General features: G+C 44.7%; 1 long non-coding RNA gene and 1 other non-coding gene across 2 annotated transcripts; one reads left to right on the top strand and one right to left on the bottom strand.

Moving 5' to 3' along the window:
* Window positions 1–139: 139 nt before the first annotated feature.
* On the top strand, window positions 140–21,241 carry LOC146404524 (uncharacterized). Its single transcript, XR_014840735.1, has 2 exons — window positions 140–267; window positions 20,781–21,241. It is a non-coding gene; the product is annotated as an uncharacterized LOC146404524 (long non-coding RNA).
* On the bottom strand, window positions 8,521–8,628 carry LOC146404525 (U6 spliceosomal RNA). The gene has a single exon (XR_014842655.1). It is a non-coding gene; the product is annotated as a U6 spliceosomal RNA (small nuclear RNA).
* Window positions 21,242–22,013: the final 772 nt, after the last annotated feature.

Below are 22,013 nucleotides of genomic sequence, written 5' to 3'. Positions count from 1 at the left end.
GCCAGGGGCCCCCAGGCGCCTCCACGACGCCCCGCCCCGCCCGCCCATGGCCCCGCCCCGGCCCCGCCCCCGCCTCCCTCTCCAGCGGGCGGGGCGGGGCCGCCAGGGGCGGTCCGAGAGCGGTGCCAGGAGGCCCTCCGCCTCCCGGTTGTCGAACGGGCTCCCGGCCCACAGGAGGAATCCGCCCGGGGATGTCGCGGAGTGGGGGAGGGCCGAGAATTCCCGAGGAAAGACGAGTAGCCCGGGTCGAGTCTCAGAAAATGCGAGGTACTCTGTTGATGTTATCGTTCCCTGCGGGCCCCTCCCAGAGCTCACCTGAGCGACCCACGGGAGGGGGGAGGGGGAGGACGGGCGCGATCATCAACCCTTGGAATGTGGGAAGCCTGGGGTCCCTGTTACCCCCGAAAGCAGCCTTCTGCAACCCACTAGCCACCCCCGAACACCACCATGGTCGGAAACTGAGGCGGGTCAAAGACTTGCTCCAGGTCACTGAGTACATTCTGGTGAAAAAAGCTAAAGCAACAGCGGTGGGAAAGGGAAGGGAGGTGCGTGTGAGCAAGCCCGCCTCCCCTTCCTCGCCTCCTCAGGCTCCTCATCAGGTCAAGCTCAAGGAGGCCTCCAAGGGACCGGGGGAGGCCAGGAAGTCTACACCATAGATGCTCAGTATTGAGAAGCGATGACAGGAGGAGTTCCCGTCGTGGCTCAGTGGTTAACATATCCGACGAGGAACCATGAGGTTGCGAGTTCGCTCCCTGGCCTCGCTCAGTGGGTTAAGGATCCGTGGCCGTAGGCTGGTGGCTACAGCTCCGATTCGACCCCTAGCCTGGGAACCTCCATATGTCGCGGGAGCGGCCCTAGAAAAGGCAAAAAGGCAAAAGGCAAAAAAGAAAAAAAAAAAAAAAAAAAGGGAGATGACAGGAGTTCCCGTGATGGATCAGCGGTAACGAATCCGACGAGGAACCATGAGGTTGCAGGTTCGATCCCTGGCCTCGTTCAGTGGTTTAAGGATCCAGCGTTGCCTTGAGCTGTGGTGTAGGTCGCACCTGTAGCTCCCATTAGACCCCTAGGCCTGGGAACTTACATATGCCGCAGGAGCAGCCCTAAAAAGCAGAAGGAAAAAAAAAGAGAGAGAGAGAAAGAAATAGGTGACAGTCATGGTACTCGTCTGTTCCTTCTGTCTCTGGTGCTAGCCCTTCGCAATTAGCCAGAACTGCTTCTGAGAGTGGAACCCTAGACTCTGCATCGCCACCGCCAAGCTTTCCTAAGGATGATGGCAATTAAGGGGATGTCACATCCCACCCGCTAGAGTGCGCTAAGGACATTAGGTGCATGGTCTTTTCACAACCTCAGGCCCCTGCTGTTCCCATTTCACTGGAAGAAACTGAGGCTCAGGGGAAGTAGGGGAACCCAGATTCAAATTCATTTCTATATGGTGCCAAACCTCCGTCTCCCTGCTTCTATGAAAACCTGAAACATCACACCATCCCTCAGCCATACTCTGAGATCACTGTCTCCCCGCCGGAGTGAGCCCCTCAAGGCAAGACTTGGGTCTCTTCTTGATCACCCACCACTGGCCTGCCTGACACAAAACAGGTGTAAGGTTAAGGTGTGTCCACACAGATTATAGGTTTTAGACTCTCCAAAACATGGGTAAACAACATTTTCTTTCTTCTGAAGTTCTCTATAGGCCACAGGGGATAAAATATCCCACATAAATCTAGAACGACTTTTGCTTTCAAGGAATTTCCCAATCAATATGGACGGAGGAAAATTAATTTAAATGCATAGGTCCTGGAGTTCCTTGATGGCTCAGTGGGTCAAGCATCCAGTGTTGTCACTGCTGCTGTGGTGTGGGTTGGATCCCTGGCCCAGGAACTTCTGCATACCCCAGGCACAGACAAAAAGACAAAAAAAAATTAAGTAGTTCCCATCGTGGCTCAGTTGTTAATGAATGAAACGAGTATCCATGAGGATGAGGATTTGAGCCCTGGCCTTGCTCAGTGGGTTAAGGATCCGGCGTTTCGGTGAGCCGCAGTATAGGTTGTAGACATGGCTTGGATCCTCCGTTGCTGTGGCTGTGGTGTAGGCTGGCAGCTGCAGCTCCAACTCGACCCCTAGCCTGGGAACCTCTATATGCCATGGGTGCAGCCTTTAAGGGACAAAAAAAAAGTTTGGTGAGTAAAATGATTTTTTCTTATGTGATGGGAGTGGGTGCCCTCGAGTGATAAGGAGATAAAATAGCTATCCATGCAGGCGAGCATGTGAATCTGTGTACTTTCTTCAGCTCGTGAGACTCCCAAATAATAAATCAATGAATTTTGTTACATACCAGCACACCCTTTGACCCAGCAACCCAACTTGGGAAATAGCTCTAAGAAAATAAACTCCTCAGATAAGATTTATACAATGAAAAGTTAAATTATAGGATTTTCACATGATAGAATAGGCATTCATTCCAACGTAGAGTGTTTTTGAAGACTATCTCCTGGCCATTTAAAAGTACTTCAGGGAGTTCCCGGTGTGGTGCAATGGGATCTGTGGCATCTCTGGAGTGCTGGGACACAGGTTCAATCCCCAGCCTGGCAAAGTGGGTTAAGGATCCAGCATAGCTGTCACTGTGGCGTAGGTCAAAACTGTGGCTTGGGGAATTCCCATTGCGGCGCAGCAGAAATGAATCTGACTGGTATCCATGAGGACGCAGGTTCGATCCCTGGTCTCACTCAATGGGTCAGGGATCTGGCATTGCCCTGAGCAGCAGTGTAGATTCAGACAAGGTTCATATCCCAGGTTGCTGTGGCTGTGGTGTAGGCTGGCAGGTGTAGCTCCCATTCGGGTCTGGGAACTTCCATAAGCTGTCAGTGAGGCCCTAAAAAGCTGAAAAAAAAAGAAAAGAAAAGAAAAGAAAAGAAAAAAGAAACTCTGGCTTGGATCTGATCCCTGGCCTGGGAACTCCACATGCTGCAGGGTGGCCAAAAAATAAATAAAAGTAAAAAATAATACTTTAAACAGCTGAAGTTTACAGTATAACCCTACCTTTATAATTATAAATCATACAACAGAGAGAGAGCCAGACGTAAACATATCCATATGTGTATTCCCACTACGCATGGCATACATGGGGTTTCTCCTAGAACAAGCAGAGGAGAGGAGTGAAGAAAAAAAATAGGAAAAATGAATGAAACATATCACAGTGGTTACTGGTTATCTTCTGCTGGTGGAATTCCTCTGCACAATTCTTATTTTTGTCCTTGTAATTTTATTTTCCACATTTCTATGAGAACCTAAACTTTTGTGATTCAGAGGAAAAAATTAAAAATAAAACGAAATCAGATTCATAAACTCAAGAAAACTCTGTTGAAAGTTATCTCGATATTATTCTGAAACCTCAGAGACATAAGTATAAGGATAAAGATGCCCATAAGTTTTAAGTTGCTGATTGTGGGGTTTTTTTGAAAAACTTTGTATTCCTTTGTTTACCAGGGGCTCTGGGGAGGGAGATGAGGGGAGTTTTTGGTTAATGAATATAGAGTAGGAGTTCCTGTCATGGCACAGTGGAAACAAATCCGACTAGGAACAAATTTCAGGTTCGATCCCTGGCCTTGCTCAATGGGTTAAGGATTTGGCGTTGCTGTGAGCTGTGGTGTAGGTCGCAGATGCGGCTCGGATCCCGTGTTGCTCTGGTGTAGGCCGGCGGCTGTAGCTCCGATTTGACCCATAGCCTGGGAACTTCCATATGCCGTGGGTGCAGCCCTGAAAAGACAAAAGACAAAAAAAAAAAAAAATGAGTATAGATGAAAAAATATGCCTTTACCTCTTGATTCAGGAATCTCATTCTAAGTATATATCACAAAACACACTGGCAAAAAAATTAAATGACATGTGCTCAAGGCAATTCATTTTAACAACTTTACAACAGCACAGTCATAGAAACAATATAAATGCCTATCAATCAGGGATCAACAAGCTAGAGCCTTACAATTTTAATAAATTTTCTTTAGAAACAGTATAGTTTTGGGGGATTTTTGTTTGTTTGTTTTTGCTTTTTAGAGCCACACCTGTGGCATGTGGGAGTTCCCAGGCTGGAGTGGAAGACTGGCGCTCGAATCAGTGAGCCCCAGTAAGGCCACCCGAGGCCGGTAGCACCTCCTCACAGACACTCAAGTGCTGCAGCGCTCATACCTAAAACCTCGGGGGCCACAGAATCCGTTTACAAAACCAATCCGAAGTAGGTTCCAATAGTCTCCCTTGTAGCTGCTTGTCTTTTTTTTTTCTTTTCTTTTTTTAGGGCTGCACTCACAGCTTATGGGTTCCCATCATGGCGCAGTGGAAACGAACCCAACTAGTATCCATGAGGATGAGGGTTCCATCCCTGGCTTGGATCCCGTGGGTGGGTTAAGGATCTGGCCTTGCGGTGAGCTCTGGTGTAGGTCTCAGACAAGGCTCAGATGCTGCATTGCTGTGGCTGTGGTGTAGGCCAGCAGCTGCAGCTCCAGATTTGACCCCTAGCTTGGGAATCTCCATATGCCACAGGTGCGGCCCTAAAAAGAGACAAAAATAAATAAATAAATAAAATAGAAACAAACTCACAGATTTCAAAACCAATCTTATGGTTACCATAGGTAAAACCATTGGGGGGAGGAAGAATTGGGAGCGTGGCAATAACACACAGACACTGCTGTGTAAAATAGATGAGTAACGAGAATCTACTGTATATCACAGGAAAATCTCAATAGTTTGTAATAACCTGTATGGGGAAAAAGAATGGATATATTTATATGAGTGACTTATCCACCTTGCTATACACTTGAAAATAATATAACATTGTAAATCAGCTATACTCCAATGTCAATAAATTTTAAAAAAGAGAAAAATAAAATTGGACAGCTTTTAGTTCTGTCTCTATGACTAAAGCCAAAAAGATGATTTTTTTGGTAACACTATATGGCCACAATATTCCTTTTTTTTTTTTTTTTTTTTTTTTTGTCTTTTTAGGGCCTCACCCACAGCATACAGAGGTTCCCAGGCTAGGGGTCCAGTCAGAACTGTAGCCATCGGCCTACACCATAGCCACAGCAACACCAGATCCGAGCCGTGTCTGAGACCTACACACAGGTCACGGCACCGCCAGATCCTTAACCCACTGAGCTAGGCCAGGGATTGAACCTGCGACCTCATGGTTCCTAGTCTGATTTGTCTCCACTGCGCCACGATGGGAACTCCTGGTCACAATATTCTTTAGATTGGAGAAAAATGCCCCAGGTGAGGCTTATTAGACTATCCAAAACTGGTTTTGCCAGATTGATAAAGCATCTTTTCAGAATGCTGGCCCTGAGGGAACAGGTCATTCTAGGAGGAACTTTCTTTTCTCCACCTGTGCCTCTAAGATGTAAATGTTTTATTGGGGCTGTCAGGACCTCATCTTGGTCTTATCTAGACTACCTGCAATACTCAAGACTGAGGGGACCAAAGAGAAAAGAGGATTTTTTTTTTTTTTTTTTTTTTTACTTTTTACGGCCACACACACAGCCTGTGGAAGTTCCCAGGCTAGGGGTTGAATCAGAGCTGCCGCTGTCAGCCACAGCCACAGCAACGTGGGATACAAGCCTCGTCTGTAACTTATCCCACAGCTCACGGTATCCTCACCAGATTCGTAACCCACTGAGCAGGGCCTGGGGTCAAATCTGCAACCTCATGGATACCAGCCAGGCTGAGCCACAGTGGGAACCCCCAGAATTGACTCTTGAATTCATATTTTCCACTCAAGAAGGGCCTCTTCGTTGAACTGGTCTATATAAAAAACTACTGACCTCAATGACACCCACAGGAGGATAAGCAGTGTGAGGCAGCAGATCCAAGAGTCTAGACCAGGCTAGACCCGTCTTACTAATTCAGTTGAACTCTTTACCAAATGTTTGTCTAACTATCAAAATTGAATATTATTATGTTACTTTTTTTTTTTTTTTTTTTTTTTTTTTTTTTGCTATTTAGGGCTGCACCTGCAGCATAGAGAGGTTCCCAGGCTAGGGGTCAAATCTGAGCTACAGCTGTTGGCCTGTGCCACAGCCACAGCAACACAGGATCTGAGCCACGTCCACAACCTACACCACAGCTCACAGCAATGCCGGATCCTTAACCTACTAAGCGAGGCCAGTGATCGAACCCACAACCTCATGGTTCCTAGTCACATTCGTTTCCACTGTGCCATATTGGGAGCTCCTATTATGTTACTTCTGACCAAACTAGTGCCCCCAGTGTTCAGGATAGAAAGGTAATTTTCTAGCGAAGTTTTCACAGAGTATAATTACTCATGACATGTATTATGCTTGCTTTAAGTCTACTGCTAAAAGAGTAGGTACAATGCTTACGTGACGATTCAGTACAATTGATAAAATGTATAGCTTATGAAATGTTTGCCTATCAGTGTACCTGATTTTGTTCACTATGTTTGATTGTTTTATCCCAAGGTAGATAACTCGGTAGATATCTATTTCTTTTTTTTGTCTTTTTGGGGCTGTACCCATGGCATGTGGAGGTTCCCAGGTTCCCTAGCCTGGGAACCTCTATATGCTGCAGGTGCAGCCCTAAATAGCAAAAAAAAAAAAAAAAAAAAAAAAGTAGCATAATAATATTCAATTTTGATAGGGAGACAAACATTTGGTAAAGAGTTCAACTGAATTAGTAAGACGGGTCTAGCCTGGTCTAGGGGTCAAATTGGAGCTATAGCCGCTGACCTACGCCATAGCCACAGCAACACAGGATCTGAGCCACGTCTGCGACCTAGACCACAGCTCATGGCAACACCAGATCCTTAACCTGCTGAGCAAAGCTAGGGGCCGAACCTGCATCCTCACAGATGCTAGTCAGGTTCATTTCCACTGAGCCATGACGGGAATTCCTACGTAGATATCTATTTGTGTGTGTACATGCATGTATGTGTATATATATGAAGTTATATATATAAAGTACAGTAAAGTTTATAGTATAGTATAAATTTGAAGTTTAAGTATGTCTTAGGCAATATTTGGGACAAAATCATACTAAAAATATTTATAGTTCCCGTCGTGGCGCAGTGGTTAACGAATCCAACTAGGAACCATGAGGTTGTGGGTTTGATCCCTGGCCTTGCTCAGAGGGTTAACGATCCAGCGTTGCCGTGAGCTGTGGTGTAGGTCACAGACGCGGCTCGGATCCCGTGTTGCTGTGGCTCTGGTGTAGGCTGGTGGTTACAGCTCTGATTCGACCCCTAGCCTGGGAACCTCTATATGCCGCAGGAGCGGCCCTAGAAAAGGCAAAAAGACAAAAAAAAAATAAATAAAAATAAATAAATAAAATAAAAATATTTATCTGAAATTCATATTTAACTGGGTATCCTGTATCTAACCTTGTCTATTCACAGTAGCTCCATGGTTCTCAAACCTCAGGGTGCATTAAAATGCATGTTAAAACACTAATTTTAAAAAGATAGGGAGTTCTTTCTATGGCTCAGTGATTAGCGAACGCGACTAAGCATCCATGAGGATTCAGGTTCGATCCCTGGCCTCCCTCAGTGGGTTAAGGATCCGGCATTGCCATGAGCTGTGGTATAGGATGCACATGCAGCTCAGATCTTCTGTTGCTGTGGCTGTGGTGTAGGCCAGCGCCTAAGCTCCAATTTGACCCCTAGCCTGGGAACTTCCATATGCCACAATTGCAGCCCTAAAAAGCAAATGATAATAACAATAATAATAAAAATAATAAAAAATAAAACAGAAAAACAATAAAAAAAAAAACCACACAAAAAAATGGAGTTCTCTTGTGGCATGAGTGGGTTCAGGAGCCAGCATTGTCACTGCAGATGGCTGGGGCTGCTGCTTGTGATGTGGTCTCAGTTCCTGGCTCAGGAACTTCTACATGCCTCATGTGAGGCCAAAAAAAAAAAAAAAAAAGAAAAGAAAAAGAAAAAAAAGAAACCAACAAACAAAAGAAATTTTTTAAAAAAATGAATAAAACACTGATGGCTGGGCCCTACCCCCTGATTCAGCAGGTCCAGGGGCTTGGTAATTTACATTTCTAACAAGTTTGCCGGTGACTCTGATGCTGCTGATTGGGGACCACAGTTTGAGAACCAGTGCAACAGCTCAGATGGAGCCTTCATTTAGAAGTAACAGCTGTGTCAAAACAGCATCAGGCAAAATCAAATGGGGAGGCCTGTATAGTGTCTAATGGAAAGAGAGGGTAGAATAAAGCAATGTATTCTTTTCGAATTTATACATAATTACCTTCAAGTTACTTCGCTTACAGCAGTTTTTGACCCAGGGTGAGCTTTAGGATGATCTGTACGCTTTTGATTTCTCCTAATGCAGGACCTCATCCCCATGACTCTTGTTCAGGTGGTTTGCGAGGAGGGCAGAGGCACCTGTATTTATATATATATATATATACATATATATATATATATATATATACACACACATACAGTAATCTTTAATAATTAATTATAAATATAAAGACTTTTCCAATCATGTCACCTATAGATCATTTAAAAACATGGAACGCTTCATGAATCTGCGTGTCATCCTTGCACAAGGGCCATGCTAATCTTCTCTGTATCATTCCAATTTTAGTGTATGGGCTGCCATAAGCGAGCACGCGTCTGTATTTTTGTTTGTTTGTTTTTTTTTTTTTTTTTTTTTTGTCTTTTTTGTTGTTGCTATTTCTTGGGCCGCTCCCGCGGCATATGGAGGTTCCCAGGCTAGGGGTTGAATTGGAGCTGCAGCCACCGGCCTACGCCAGAGCCACAGCAACGCAGGATCCGAGCCGCGTCTGCGACCTACACCACAGCTCACGGCAACGCCGGATCGTTAACCCACTGAGCAAGGGCAGGGACCGAACCCGCAACCTCATGGTTCCTAGTCGGATTCGTTAACCACTGCGCCACGACGGGAACGCCCCTCGCGTCTGTATTTTTAAAAGCTCCTTAAGTGGTTGATTATTCTGAGCAATGACATTAGAATCACTGCCCTATAGGAAGTAACAAGTATTACTCACAGTCCCTGTTAATCAGATCCTTCACTGCTTGCAGAAGGGCACTGAAGCCGCAAACTTATGAGGGGAAAAAGGAAAAAAATACAAATCTGAGTTGTAAAATGGGTTCCCCTGAAGATCCACGTTGTTGTAATTAATGGCAATCCATGCCATATTTTTAAAAGGTGAATGTTTCTTCTCCGAGGAAATAGGTTGTCTCTGAAGGTTAAAGGAGATCTTGTCTTGTCTGTTGACATTTCTTCTAATTTTTTTGCCTATGAGCTACTTTTTATAATCGGTAAGTGAAATAAAAATTTCATATAAAATGCCTTGACGTCGCTCAGAAAATTTTTTTAACTTTTCTCTTGAAATGAAGGTTTCATTCATGTGAACTTAAAATTCTTCCTGCTTAGAAAACAGTTTAATGGCTGTAGGTTCTCCGAATTTTCTTTAAAAGTATTAGCGACACATAGAAAGTTATCTTGGAGTTCCCGTTGTGGTTCAGCGGTTATGAACCCAAGAACCCAATGTCGTGTCAGTGAGGATGTGGATTCGATCTCTGGCCTTGCTCAGGGGGTTCAGGATCAGGCATTGCTGCAAGCTGTGGTGTAGGTCACAAATGTGGCTCGGATCCAGTGTTGCTACAGCTCTGATTGGACCCCTAGCCCAGGAACTTCCATGTACCATGGTTGCAGCCTTAAAAAAAAAAAAAAAAAAAAAAAAAATTTAACTAGTCAGAGCCCTTTTTTGAATTTTTTTTTTTTTTTTAGTTTTTAAAATTTTTGCATTATAGTTGATTTACAATGTTCTGTCAATTTTTGTTGTACATCAAAGTGAGCTGGTTTATATATATATATATATATACATATATATATATTCTTTCTCCTTTTTTTGAAACTTGAAATGATGTTTGCATTTAGCTTAAAGCACTACCCTGATGACTCAGGATAAAGGTTACTACAGTCTTTTAAAGTATAGTTGATGAACAGCATCTTATTAGTTTCAGGTGTCCAACATTAGAATCCATGTTCAAATACATCTGTTAAGAATCCCACATGTGTATCTAAAAAGAAGTTGACGGAGTTCCCGTCATGGCGAAGTGGTTAACGAATCCGACTAGGAACCATGAGGTTACGGGTTCGGTCCCTGCCCTTGCTCAGTGGGTTAACGATCCGGCCTTGCCGTGAGCTGTGGTGTAGGTTGCAGACTCGGCTCGGATCCCGCGTTGCTGTGGCTCTGGCGTAGGCCTGTGGCTACAACTCCGATTCGACCCCTAGCCTGGGAACCTCCATATGCCGCAGGAGCGGCCCAAGAAATAGCAAAAAAAAAAAAAAGAATCCCACATTGTCACTGCTGTGGTGCAGGTCTTTGCTGTGGCTCAGGTTCAATCCCTGCCTAAGGGACTTTCACATGCTGTGGGTTCGGCCAATACAAACAAACAAAAACAAAACATATGTTCACAAATTTATCAGAAAGGACAGATGTCATGAGAGCCCTATTCCTGTGTTGTCCTGATAGGAGGAGGTGGGAGTCGGTCACAACAGTGCTGTGGATTGCTTACCCAGAGGACTGCTAGACAGTCCTCTCCTGATCTTCCTTAAAGGCTATTTCTTGGCATTGTTTTAAGTATCAAAGACAAATTGCATGGCTCAGCAGAAACGAATCTGACTAGCATCCATGTGGACGCAGGTTCGATCCCTGCCTCACTCAGTGGGTTAAGGATCTGGGGTTGCTGTGAACTGTGGTGTAGGTCGCAGACATGGCTTCGATTTTACATTGCTATGGTGTGGCAGCTACAGCTCTGATTTGACCCCCAGCCTGGGACCCTCCATATGCCATGGATTCAGCCCTAAAAAGACACACACACACACACACACACACACACACACACACACACACACTCTCTCTTTCTCTCTCTCTCTCTCTCTCTCTCTCTCTCTCTGCTTTGTGCTTTGGTTTTTCTTTCACTGAAATGGGGGCACTTCCAGAAAGTAAAAGATTCAGAACTCTTTCTACTTAAAAGCTCATAAAAAAATACAGTGTAACTTCATGGTTTTTGAGCGCCTCTACAATCAGAATTGTTGTTAATATTTCAGTGTATTTTCTTCTAGCCTTTGTTATGGATGTTTTCCTTTATTATTCTTTTCCTTTGTTGTGTATTTTCCAAGTTTTCTTTCCCTGAAGCTTTTTTTAAATAATGAAAATAAACGTCTATTTTCTGAAATTATACACAGTTTAAATAAATGGCTGAAAATAAGCATTTTGTAGGAGGTTTAAACTATGAGGTAGTTTACCGTTATCTTTCTCTAGATAGTATCTTTCACTTTAGCTAATTAGGAGTAGGAAAAACCAAACAAAAAGATAAGAGGTACAACTACTAATTGAAACATAATAAGTTAACATGGACTTGGAGAACAGATGTGTGGTTGCCAAGGGGGAGGAGGAGGGAGTGGGATGGACTGGGTAATGCAAGCTGTTGCATTTGGAGTGGATAAGCAATGAGATCCTGGTGTGTAGCACAGGGAACTATATCTAGTCACTTGTGATGGAGCAGGATGGAGGATGATGTAAGAAAAAGAATGTAGGAGCTCCCGTTGTGGCTCTGCGGAAATGAACCTATTATCCATGAGGAGGTGGGTTTAAAGATCCAGCGTTGCTGTGAGCTGTAGGTCACAGATGCAGCTCGATCTGGTGTTGCTATGACTGCAGTGTAGGCTGGCAGCTACAGCTCTGATTTGACCTCTAGCCTGGGAACCTCCGTGTACTGCGGGTGTGGCCCTAAAGACAATATATATATATATATATGACTGAGTCACTTTGCTGTACAGCAGAAATTGATAAAACATTGTAAATCTACTATAATAGAAAAAATAAAAATCTTAAAGCAGTCTATGGGGAGTTCCTTTCGTGGCGTAGTGGTTAATGAATCCAGCTAGGAACCATGAGGTCGTGGGTTTGATCCCCGGCCTTGCTCAGTGGGTGAAGGATCCGGTGTTGCCATGAGCTGTGGTGTGGGTCAAAGATGTGGCTCGGATCCTGCATTGCTGTGGCTGTGGTGTAGGCCAGTTGCTACAGTTGCGATTAGACCCCTAGCCTGGGAACCTCCATATGCCCCGGGAGCGGCCCTAGAAAAGACAAAAGTAAAAAACAAACAAACAAAAAAACAGTTAAGTATATGTACTCTTATTTTATAAATATTTATTTTCAAATGACTTATCAATAACTTAATTAGTATTAGTTCACAGCCTTTGAAATGATTTCTGAAATAAACTGGTAAATAGTCAGCTAACATCATCCACTCAATTACAAAAAATTGTAACCCAAGGTGTAATAATGGGTTCTTCTTGGAAATCCCTGTTGCGTTAGATAGTCAATAGCCTACTCCTAAAAAAGAGAGGTGTCATTTTCCCCTGGTGATTTTTGTTTTTTATTTTTGTTTTTATTAAAATATAGATGGTTTACAGTGTATATTTGTTTGTGAAGGATACTCGTTCATGAAACTTCTTGATCTTTGCTTGAAAATCACCTTTTAGACCAGTTAAGTAAATTTCAAGTTTTTAAAAATGACTGCTATATCATTTATCTGAAAGTTTGTATAGGATTGTTTTGTTTTTTTGTTTGTTTGTTTTGTTTTGTTTTGGTCTTTTTGCTATTTCTTGGGCCGCTCCCGTGGCATATGGAGGTTCCCAGGCTAGGGGTCCAATTGGAGCTGTAGCCGCCGGCCTACGCCAGAGCCACAGCAACGTGGGATCCAAGCCGAGTCTGCAACCTACACCACAGCTCACGGCAAGGCCGGATCGTTAACCCACTGAGCAAGGGCAGGGATCGAACCCGCCACCTCATGGTTCCTAGTCGGATTCGTTAACCACTGTGCCACGACGGGAACTCCTGTTTTGTTTTTAATTCACTTAAAAAAATGTTTTTTTATTGACGTGTAGTTGATTTGCAATGTGTTTCAGGTTTACAGCAAAGTGATTCATTTATATATATTCTTTTTCAGATTCATACATATGTTCATATGTACTTTCATATGTATAATATGAATGTATTCTTTTCAGATTCTTTTCCTTTATGAGTCATTACAAAATATTGAGTGTACTTCCCTTGCAGGATTCTTGAAAACGCTGCTTCATTATTTCACTTCTCAGAAAAAATGTTTGCTAATTTCCTAGTCATTTGATGTCAAAATACTTTATTGACTAGAACAAGCCTCACCTTTAAATGGACTTTGCTAGACTGCTGTACCAATTAATAAATATGAAATACACAGGAACTTAGAAGAGCACTTGTGATGCTCTGGGCAATACAAACCACTCTAAGAGATCAGCACTGTTATCAGCCCTGTACTGATGGAGACATGTGAGCAGAGAGATTAAGCAGCTCGCCCAAGGTCAGGGAGTTAGAAAGTGGCAGAGACTGGACCTGAACCCACGAAGTGCAGCTCCAGGGCCCACGCTCTTCCTCACTGTCCTTTGGTACAGATCTGCACAGTGCCAGTTGTTTCACTACAAAGTTGGTTGTCTACCTGCATTACAAAATCTTCCATAATTTCCTTAATTTAGACTAGAGGAAACTGTTGGTCCACCAGATAGGAAAGCTTGCTTTGCATTCTATTAAGATATTCACCAGGAGTTCCCTTGTGGCACAGTGGGTTAAGGATCAGACATTGCCACTAAAGTGCCTCAGGGCACTGTTATGGTGTGGGTTTGACCCCTGGCCCAGGAATTTCCATGTGCCAGGCAGTGACCATTAAAAAAAAAAAAAAAAAGATGTTAGTTGCAGTTCCTGTCGTGCCTCAGTAGTAACGAACCTGACCAGTATCCATGAGGACGCAGGTTCAGACCCTGGCCTCGCTCAGTGGGTTAAGGATCCGGCATTTCCGTGACATGTGGTGTAGGTCACAGACGTGGCTTGATCCAGTGTTGCTATGGCTGTGGCCTAGGCCACAGGTGTACTTCCACTTTGACCCCTAGCCTGGGAATTTCCATATGCCACAGACACAGCCCTAAAAAAAAAGCAAAAAAAAAAAAAAAAAAATTCCTCGAAGAACATCCTTATAAAATTGCTCCTATAGTGGGAGGCATTTGGAGTATTCAAACCAGTATTTAGTGCTCTGTGTTTCCAAGGGGCATGAGTTCTGAAGGATTTTAAAAGGTCGTGGTGGGATGTGGTTCAGTGGCCAGGTGACTGGAGAACAGTGGATTTAACAAGCCAAAGTCACTGCAAAATCCCCCAGAGTCTTTAGAGTACTCTTGTGCATTGTGAAACTCCAGGAGTAGGTAGCATTTCGCAAACTCATTTGACAAACTTTCTATATGTGAAGCGTTTCTCTGGGGAGGAGTGTTCTATGGCACACCATTAAAGAAACAGCTCAAGTGTTTAGGCAATAGCCTAGTTAGGGGTAACAAGAGCTTCCTCCTCTGATATAGACAATTTACCATCTCTAAAAGGTAGTGGAGTCCTTCTGGCTTGTGCATATCTTTCTGCCTCACCCACACCCCATGCCCAACTTATTGCTTTTTTTTTTTTTAAGGGCTACACCTGCGGCATATGGCAATTCCCAGGCTAGGGGCTGAAGTGGAGCTACACCTGCCAGCCTACACCACAGCCACAGCCACTCAGGATCTGGGACATGTCTACTCACATCTGCATGAGAGCTCATGGCAATGCCGGATCCTTAATCCACTGATCGAGGCCAGGGGTCAAACCTGCATCCTTATGGATACTAGTTGGGCTCATTATCACTGAGCCACAATGGGAACTCCCTCATGCCTAGCTTCTTAACCTTTAGAATCATTTCCAGCTGACTTAAATGAGTGATACATTTTTCATCTAAACATAGGATTTCAACTCCAGTAGCCGAAAACCAGTTTCTTCCCTTTCCTGTAGTAGCGGTTCTTAATGGGTTTCAGAACCACCCCGTGAAAGAAGTATTTGAGTAGCTATAATGTGACAGGCACTGAAGCTGCAAGAAATTGACCAGGTTTCTTTTGTCTTGGACTAGAGCCAGATGACGTTCATAGGTAGGGAGAAATTTAGTAGAGATGAGCCAGCACGACCCCTTGTCGTTCAGAAAGCAAAGGGGTTAACCAACCAGCAGGGCACCGTGGACCTGATGCTCTTCCCACTGCTCTCTGCATATTCCTTCAGGGTGATCTTGCCTATTCCATAGCCTTGAGGACTTGCTTTTCCTTTTTTAAAATTTGTTTTTCTTTTTTTTTTTTTTTGGCTGCACCTGTGGTATACGGAAGTTCCCAGGCCAGGGATCGAACCTGCGCCACAGCAGCAACTAGAGCTGGTAGCAGTATATACAGCATCAGATCCTTAATGCGCTGAGCCAGAATGGAACTTCCACCTCAAGCACTTTCTTTCTTTCTTTCTTTTTTGCTTTTTAGGACTGTCCCCAGAGCATATGGAGGTTCCCAGGCTAGGGGTCAAATTGGAGCTGTAGCCGCCAGCCTACACCATAGCCGCATCCACAGCAGATTCGAGCGGAGTCTGCAACCTATACCACAGCTCCCAGCAACACCAGATCCCTAACCCACTTGTCGAGGCCAGGGATCGAACCTGTGTCATCATAGATCCTAGTCAGATTCGTTTCTGCTGAGCCATGACGGGAACTCCTCAAGCACTTTCTGATTGGAGAGGTTTCTCACTCTTGGTTATATCTATCTCAGGTAGGAGATGTTTCTCCCTAACCCTGTCCACCTAGATCTTTCCCAAGCACGTCAGTCCTGACATGCCTACAACAGAATTCATCCTCCTTACTCTAGAACAGGTCTTGTCCTGTGTATCCAGTCTCCGAAAATGTAGCTACTACAAGCCCAGTTACTCAAACCAGCTGATCCCAGTTCCTACACCTCTTCGCTCCACCCCAACTCCCCCCCACCCCTGCCACCATCAGTCATCAAGCCTTGTTCATTTGTCATCATCACGTCTTCTCTAGGCTCCCCCAATACTGCTCTCGTTGAGACCCTTGCATCTCCATTCTGGACTTCCTAATGATAGCCCCCTCAAATCCATCATTCTCATGACCAAATGTATGAATTCGTACATGTTAAATGCAGAAGTTCTCAGAGTTCCTGTTGCAGATAAGGAGGTTAAGAACCTGACTAGTATTCATGAGGATGAGGGTTCGATTTCTGGCCCTGCGCAGTGGAATAAAGATCCATGGCATTGCAGCAAGCTGCCTCGTAGGTCACAGATGTGGCTTGGATCCAGCATTGCTGTGGCTACAGTGTAGGCCAGCAACTGCAGCTCCCATTCAACCCATAGCCTAGGAACTTCCATAGGATGCAGGCATGGCCCTAAAAAGAGTTTTACACATTTTTTTAATACAAATATAAATGTAGGAGTTCTCCCCAAGCTAAAGGATCCGGTGTTGCTGCAGTTTCAGCATAGGTCTCAGGTATGGCTCGGATTCATTCTCTGGCCTGGGAACTTCCATATGCTGTGGGTGCTGCCATAAAATAAATAAATAAATAAATGTTTTTATTTCTTGTGGGGGGGGGGCCAAGACCATCCTCAGTTTAAGTCACTAGAACTCACAGAAGGCAGCATAGCTGGTATAATCAGGGTTATGGTTTATTGTTGTTAAATGATACAGATTAAAATTCTTTGGCAAAGGAAAACGTTCCCATTGTGGCGCAGCTGAAATGAATCTGACTAGTATCCATGAGGATGCGGGTTCGATTCCTGGCCTTGCTCAGTGGGTTAAAGATACAGCATTGCAGTCAGCTGTTGTGTAGGTCACAGACTCAGCTCAGATCCCATGGTGCTGTGGCTGTGGTGTAGGCCGGCAGCTGTAGCTCTGATTTATCCCTACCTGGGAGCCTCCATAGGCCGAGAAGGTAAAAAAGTAAAAAAACAAAACACTATTAGGAGTTCCCTGGTTGCCTAGCAGTTAAAGATCTGGCTTGTCACTGGAAAAAGTAAAAAAACAAAAACACTATTAGGAGTTCCCTGGTTGCCTAGCAGTTAAAGATCTGGCTTATCACTGTTGTGACTCAGGTCACTGCTGTGACACAGGTTCCATCCTTGGCCTTGAAACTTCTACATCCTGTGGGCACAGCCAAAAGAAAAAACAAAAAACAAACAGAAAAACACCCCAACACAACACTGTTAAAAGTGTGTAAAAGGGAGTTTCCATTGTAGTTCATCAGATTAAGGACCCAGCATTGTCTCTGAGGATTCGGGTTTGATCCCTGTCCTCACTCAGTGGGTTAAGGTTCCGGTGTTGCCACAGCTTTGGCGTAGGTCACAGATGTACCTTGGATCCGGTGTTGCTGTGGCTGTGGCATAAGCCACAGATGCAGCTCCAATTCCACCCTGGCCCTGCCACAGGTGCGGCAGTAAAAAGGAAAAAAAAAAAGTATGTAAAGGGGCACGTGCATTGGGTTGTGGGATGGAAATCCTGTGAAACTGGATTGTGATGATCATTGTACAACTAGAGGTGTGATAAATTAAGTAATAAAAAAGGAAAAAAAATTATCACACCATCAAAAAAAAATACAGGGCATGTGCACACTTCTTGGACATGCATAATGATTGTGTAGATCTCAATGAAATAAATTTCTTATTAGGTTGTAAGCTTATGAAAGGGTCTGTTTAGGGCGTTTCTCTGTACTGAGTGGGAGCGGGAGGTGAAATTCATAAGTGCAATCACCCAATGACATATGTTAAAGGATAGCTAAGGTCTAAAAGTCTTGAAGAATAGGGAGTTCCCATTGTGGCTCAGCAGAAATGAATCTGACTAGTATTCATGAGGATGCGGGTTTGATCCCTGGCCTCGCTCAGTGGGTTAAGGATCCAGTGTTTCCGTGAGCTGTGGTGTAGGTGGCAGACGTGGCTTGGATCTGGGGTTGCTGTGGCTGTGGTGTAGCCTGGCAGCTGTAGCTCTGATCAACCTCTAGCCTGGGAACCTGCATGTGCTGCAGGTGTGGCCCTAAAAAGCAAAAATAAAATTTAAAAATTCTAGGCTTGATACGGAAAAGATGAGCTCTCTGAGCTGCTTACATTTTTCTGCTCCATAGTTAGACATGTTATTAATCCATCGTGCACTGGCCCTCTCTGAGTCGCTTATGTTCTTGAACTTGCATGTATTTTGCCTTTAGAATGAGTCCATCTGAAAGCTGTCAGATGAGGCCTGCAGCTCCTTCCCTGGCACCTGCTCCTCAATGAAGAATCCAACTTTTCAGAAAATTGGTAAATGAGGACAGATTGCCATTCTCTACTCAGCGGACTGCAAATTCTTACTCTTGGGGAGACAGGCCTGAAGCCACTGTAGAGATCCTCACTCTTTTTTTTTTTGTCTTTTGCCTTCTTAGGTCCACACCTGCAGCATATGGAGGTTCCCAGGCTAGGGGTCTAATCCGAGCTACAGCTGCTGGCCTGAGCTGAGCCACAATGGGAACTGCAGTGATCCTCACTCTTAAGCTAGGCATTCTACTTGGCCTGCCAGTTTAATGTTCTCCCTGCCACATGAGGTGGGTGTTGTCACTAGTGAAGACACTGAGGTTAGGGAGGTAGCTTGCCCAAGGGGGTGGGGTCTCTCCGTTCTGTCAAATCCCCGTGTCCTGATGTGGAAGTATGGCCCCACGGAGACTTTGCCTTGCCCTGAAGTTACTGAATACCCACGTGGTCTTGGCTGCCTACCTGATTACTTAACAGTGGATCCCTGCCAGCCCTGAGACCTTAGGACATGTGTGTGTTTAAAGAAAGTTCGGGAATTCCCATCTTGGCGCCGTGGAAATGAATCTGACTAGGAACCATGAGGTTTCGGGTTCGATCCCTGGCCTCACTCAGTGGGTTAAGGATCTGGCGTTGCCGTGAGCTGTGGTGTAGGTTGCAGATGCGGCTTGGATCTGGCGTTGCTGTGGCTGTGATGTAGGCGGGCAGGTGCAGCTCTGATTTAACCCCTCGCCTGGGAACCTCCACATGCTGTGGGTACAGCCCTCAAAAAAAAAAAAAAAAAAAAAAAAAAAAAAGAGAGAGAGAGAGAAAGTTCAGGGAGTTCCTGTTGTGGAGCAGTGGGAATGAACCAACTAGTATCCATGGGGATGCGGGTTCGACCCCTGGCCTCTCTCAGGAGGTTGCGGATTCCGGCGTTGCCCTGAGCTGTGGTGTAGGTCGCAGACGCGGCTTGGATCCTGGAGTGTTGCTGTGGCTGCAGAAGCAACATGGCTCCAATTTGACCCCTAGCCTGGGAACTTTCATATGCCATGGATGCGGAGAAAGAAAGAAAGAAAGAACGAAAGGAAGGAAGGAAGGGAGGGAGGAAGGAAGGAAGGAAGGAAGGAAGGAAGGAAGGAAGGAGAGAGAGAGAGAAAGAAAGAAAGAAAGAAAGAAAACAAAAGGGAGGGAGGGAGGAAAGGGAGGAAAAGAAGAAAGAAAGGGAAGGTCAGAATGGCAGATCATGAGGCCATTTCACCCACGTGTAGTAGTTACAGATCACTATCTAGAGACACAGTGATTATGGCTCAAACTAGTGGTTCCTAAGTTCCTATGGATTTTACTTTCTGTTGGTCACATTTGTTTTCATGAAGTATAAAATGACTTGCCATCTAGTGAAAATGTTTCAGAAAAATGTACGAACTTTCTCTCGTTTCACGTGTTCCACATGAAAATGCCTCAGGAAAACAGGATAGAAACCAGTTTCAAAAGAAGTTCATTATGGGATTTCCCGCTGTGGTGCAAAGGGATCGGTGGCATCTCTGGAGTGCTGGGTTGCAGGTTCGATCCGTGGCCCTGCACACTGGGTTAAGGAACCCAGCGTGGCCACAGCCGTGGCGTAGTTCTAAACTGCAGCTAGGATCTGATCCCTGGCCTGGGAATGCCATATGTCAAGAGGCAGCCAAAGAAAAAAGAAAAAAAAAAAGTTCACCATGGAAGTTCCCTTGTGGCACAACAGGTTGAGGATCTGGTGTTGCCACAGCTGTGGCACAGGTGGTATCTGTGGCACCGGTTCGATCCCTGACCCAGAATCTTCCACGTGCAGGGGGTGGAGCCAAAAAAAAAAAAGTTCAGTAAGATTTGCTCAATAACAGATTGCTTCCTGAACTTGTCTGAAGCCATTCAGGAATTACAGCTAGGCATTCTCCTTTCTTTCTTTCTTTCTTTTTTTTTGTGTGTGTGTCTTTTTGCCATTTCTTGGGCCATTCCTGCGGCATATGGAGGTTCCCAGGCTAGGGGTCCAATCGGAGCTGTAGCCGCCGGCCTACACCAGAACCACAGCAACGCGGGATCTGAGCCACGTCTGCAGCCTACACCACAGCTCATGGCAATACCAGATCCTTAACCCACTGAGCAAGGCCAGGGATCGAACCCGCAACCTCATGGTTCCTAGTCAGATTCGTTAACCACTGAGCCACGACAGGAACTCCAGCATTCTCCTCTCTTGATCATCTTTCACAGGAGATATTCACCAAATATCCTAGAATGTTATGTTCCTCATCTAAATCCAGAAAACTAGACAGGATAGAACTCTAGTCTGACCAGTCCTGCTCATTATGGACACAGATGAACTTCCTTTTTTTAATATGCTGACTCAGTAATTTCATTTTATTTTTTTAATTACTCAATGAATTTTATTACATTCATAGTTGTACAGCCATCATCACAACCGAATTTTATAGCATTTCCATGCCAAGTCCCCCTGGCCCCCCACCCCCAGTACAGATGAACTTCTTATTGAAAAAAATGCTTTTCCAAAATGAGAAAGACATTAGTCAGCCTTTCGCCTGTATTTGTAATTCCTTCTCTCATCATTCCACCACCAGCAAAAATCCACTGCGCCTGGGATCCCCCCTGCTCCTATTTTCAACACCCTGTTGCAAGAGATGCAGCGTGAAAGACACTTCTTGATCCTGTACCGCGAATTCATCATTCACTTTTCGTTAGGATATTTGCTGGTGTCTGTTGGAACGGCTTTGTCAGATAAAGACTGGATACCTTTTATCCTTGGACTGCTTCTTCTCTTGGTTCTGATACTCAGTGTATAAATATTATAGAGCAGCAATGAAGAAGGCAAGTCAAAGGCAAGCCACTGTGGTGTCTGCCCACAAAGGAACCTCCAGCTTAATCTGGGCAAGAGCTGCAAGAGCCAGAAAGAGCCTATTATCCATTTTTGTGTGCAGAGCCAGGCCTCCTAGGTACCTCCATTTTATTTGTTCTTCTTAAACCAGAACGAAATTTTAGTTTTTAAGCCACAGCAATAAAGATGTTGCTTCTATTCTGTTCATTTCCATTGTCAGACTAGCTTTTCTTATACTGTTTGAGACAGTGGGAAAAATTCATTTTAATAATTCCAGGTTCTATGGCGTTCCCATGGTTGCTCAGCGGGAACAAACCCAACTAATATCCAGGAGGATGCAGGTTCGATCCCCGGCCTCACTGTTTCGGTTAAGGAGCTGGCATTGCTGTGAGCTGTGGTATAGGTTGCAAATGCGGCTCAGATCTGGCATTGCTGTGGCTCTGGCGTAGGCTGGTGGCTACAGCTCCAATTAGACCCCTAGCCTGGGAACTTCCATATGCCGTGGGTGCAGCCCTAAAAAGACTAATAGTAATAATAATAATCATCATAATAACAATAATAATTCCAAGTTCTCTCCAGATATTGGTGACTCAGTAAATAACCATCAGAAGAAGTAGGTTTAGGGAGCAATTCTTCAGAGCCAGGTTATTAAACTTTTCTTAAATCCTAGAGACAATGCCTTCTAGAATAAATAGGGCAAAGTCCCTAGTCCCTTTTAAATTTAACCAATTCATCAATTAAAAGTTAAGGATGAGGAATTCCCGTTGTGGCTCAGTGGTTAACAAATCCGACTAGGAACCATGAGGTTGTGGGTTCGATTCCTGGCCTCACTCAGTGGGTTAAGGATCCAGTGTTGCCGTGAGCTGGGGTGTAGGTCGCAGATGCGGCTCAGATGCCCACGTTGCTGTGGCTCTGGCATAGGCCAGCGGCTACAGCTCCGATTTGCCCCCTAGCCTGGCAACCTCCATGTGCTGCATGT

Source organism: Sus scrofa, chromosome 3 (assembly GCF_054392235.1).
Source record: "Sus scrofa isolate SSC_HxYL_T2T_F1_AM1 chromosome 3, Sscrofa_HxYL_maternal_Yorkshire_Landrace_v2.0, whole genome shotgun sequence".
In the NCBI taxonomy this organism is placed as follows: Eukaryota; Metazoa; Chordata; class Mammalia; order Artiodactyla; family Suidae; genus Sus; species Sus scrofa.
The sequence above is the reverse complement of the archived record's forward strand: the minus strand, read 5'-3'. Positions and strand labels throughout refer to the sequence as shown.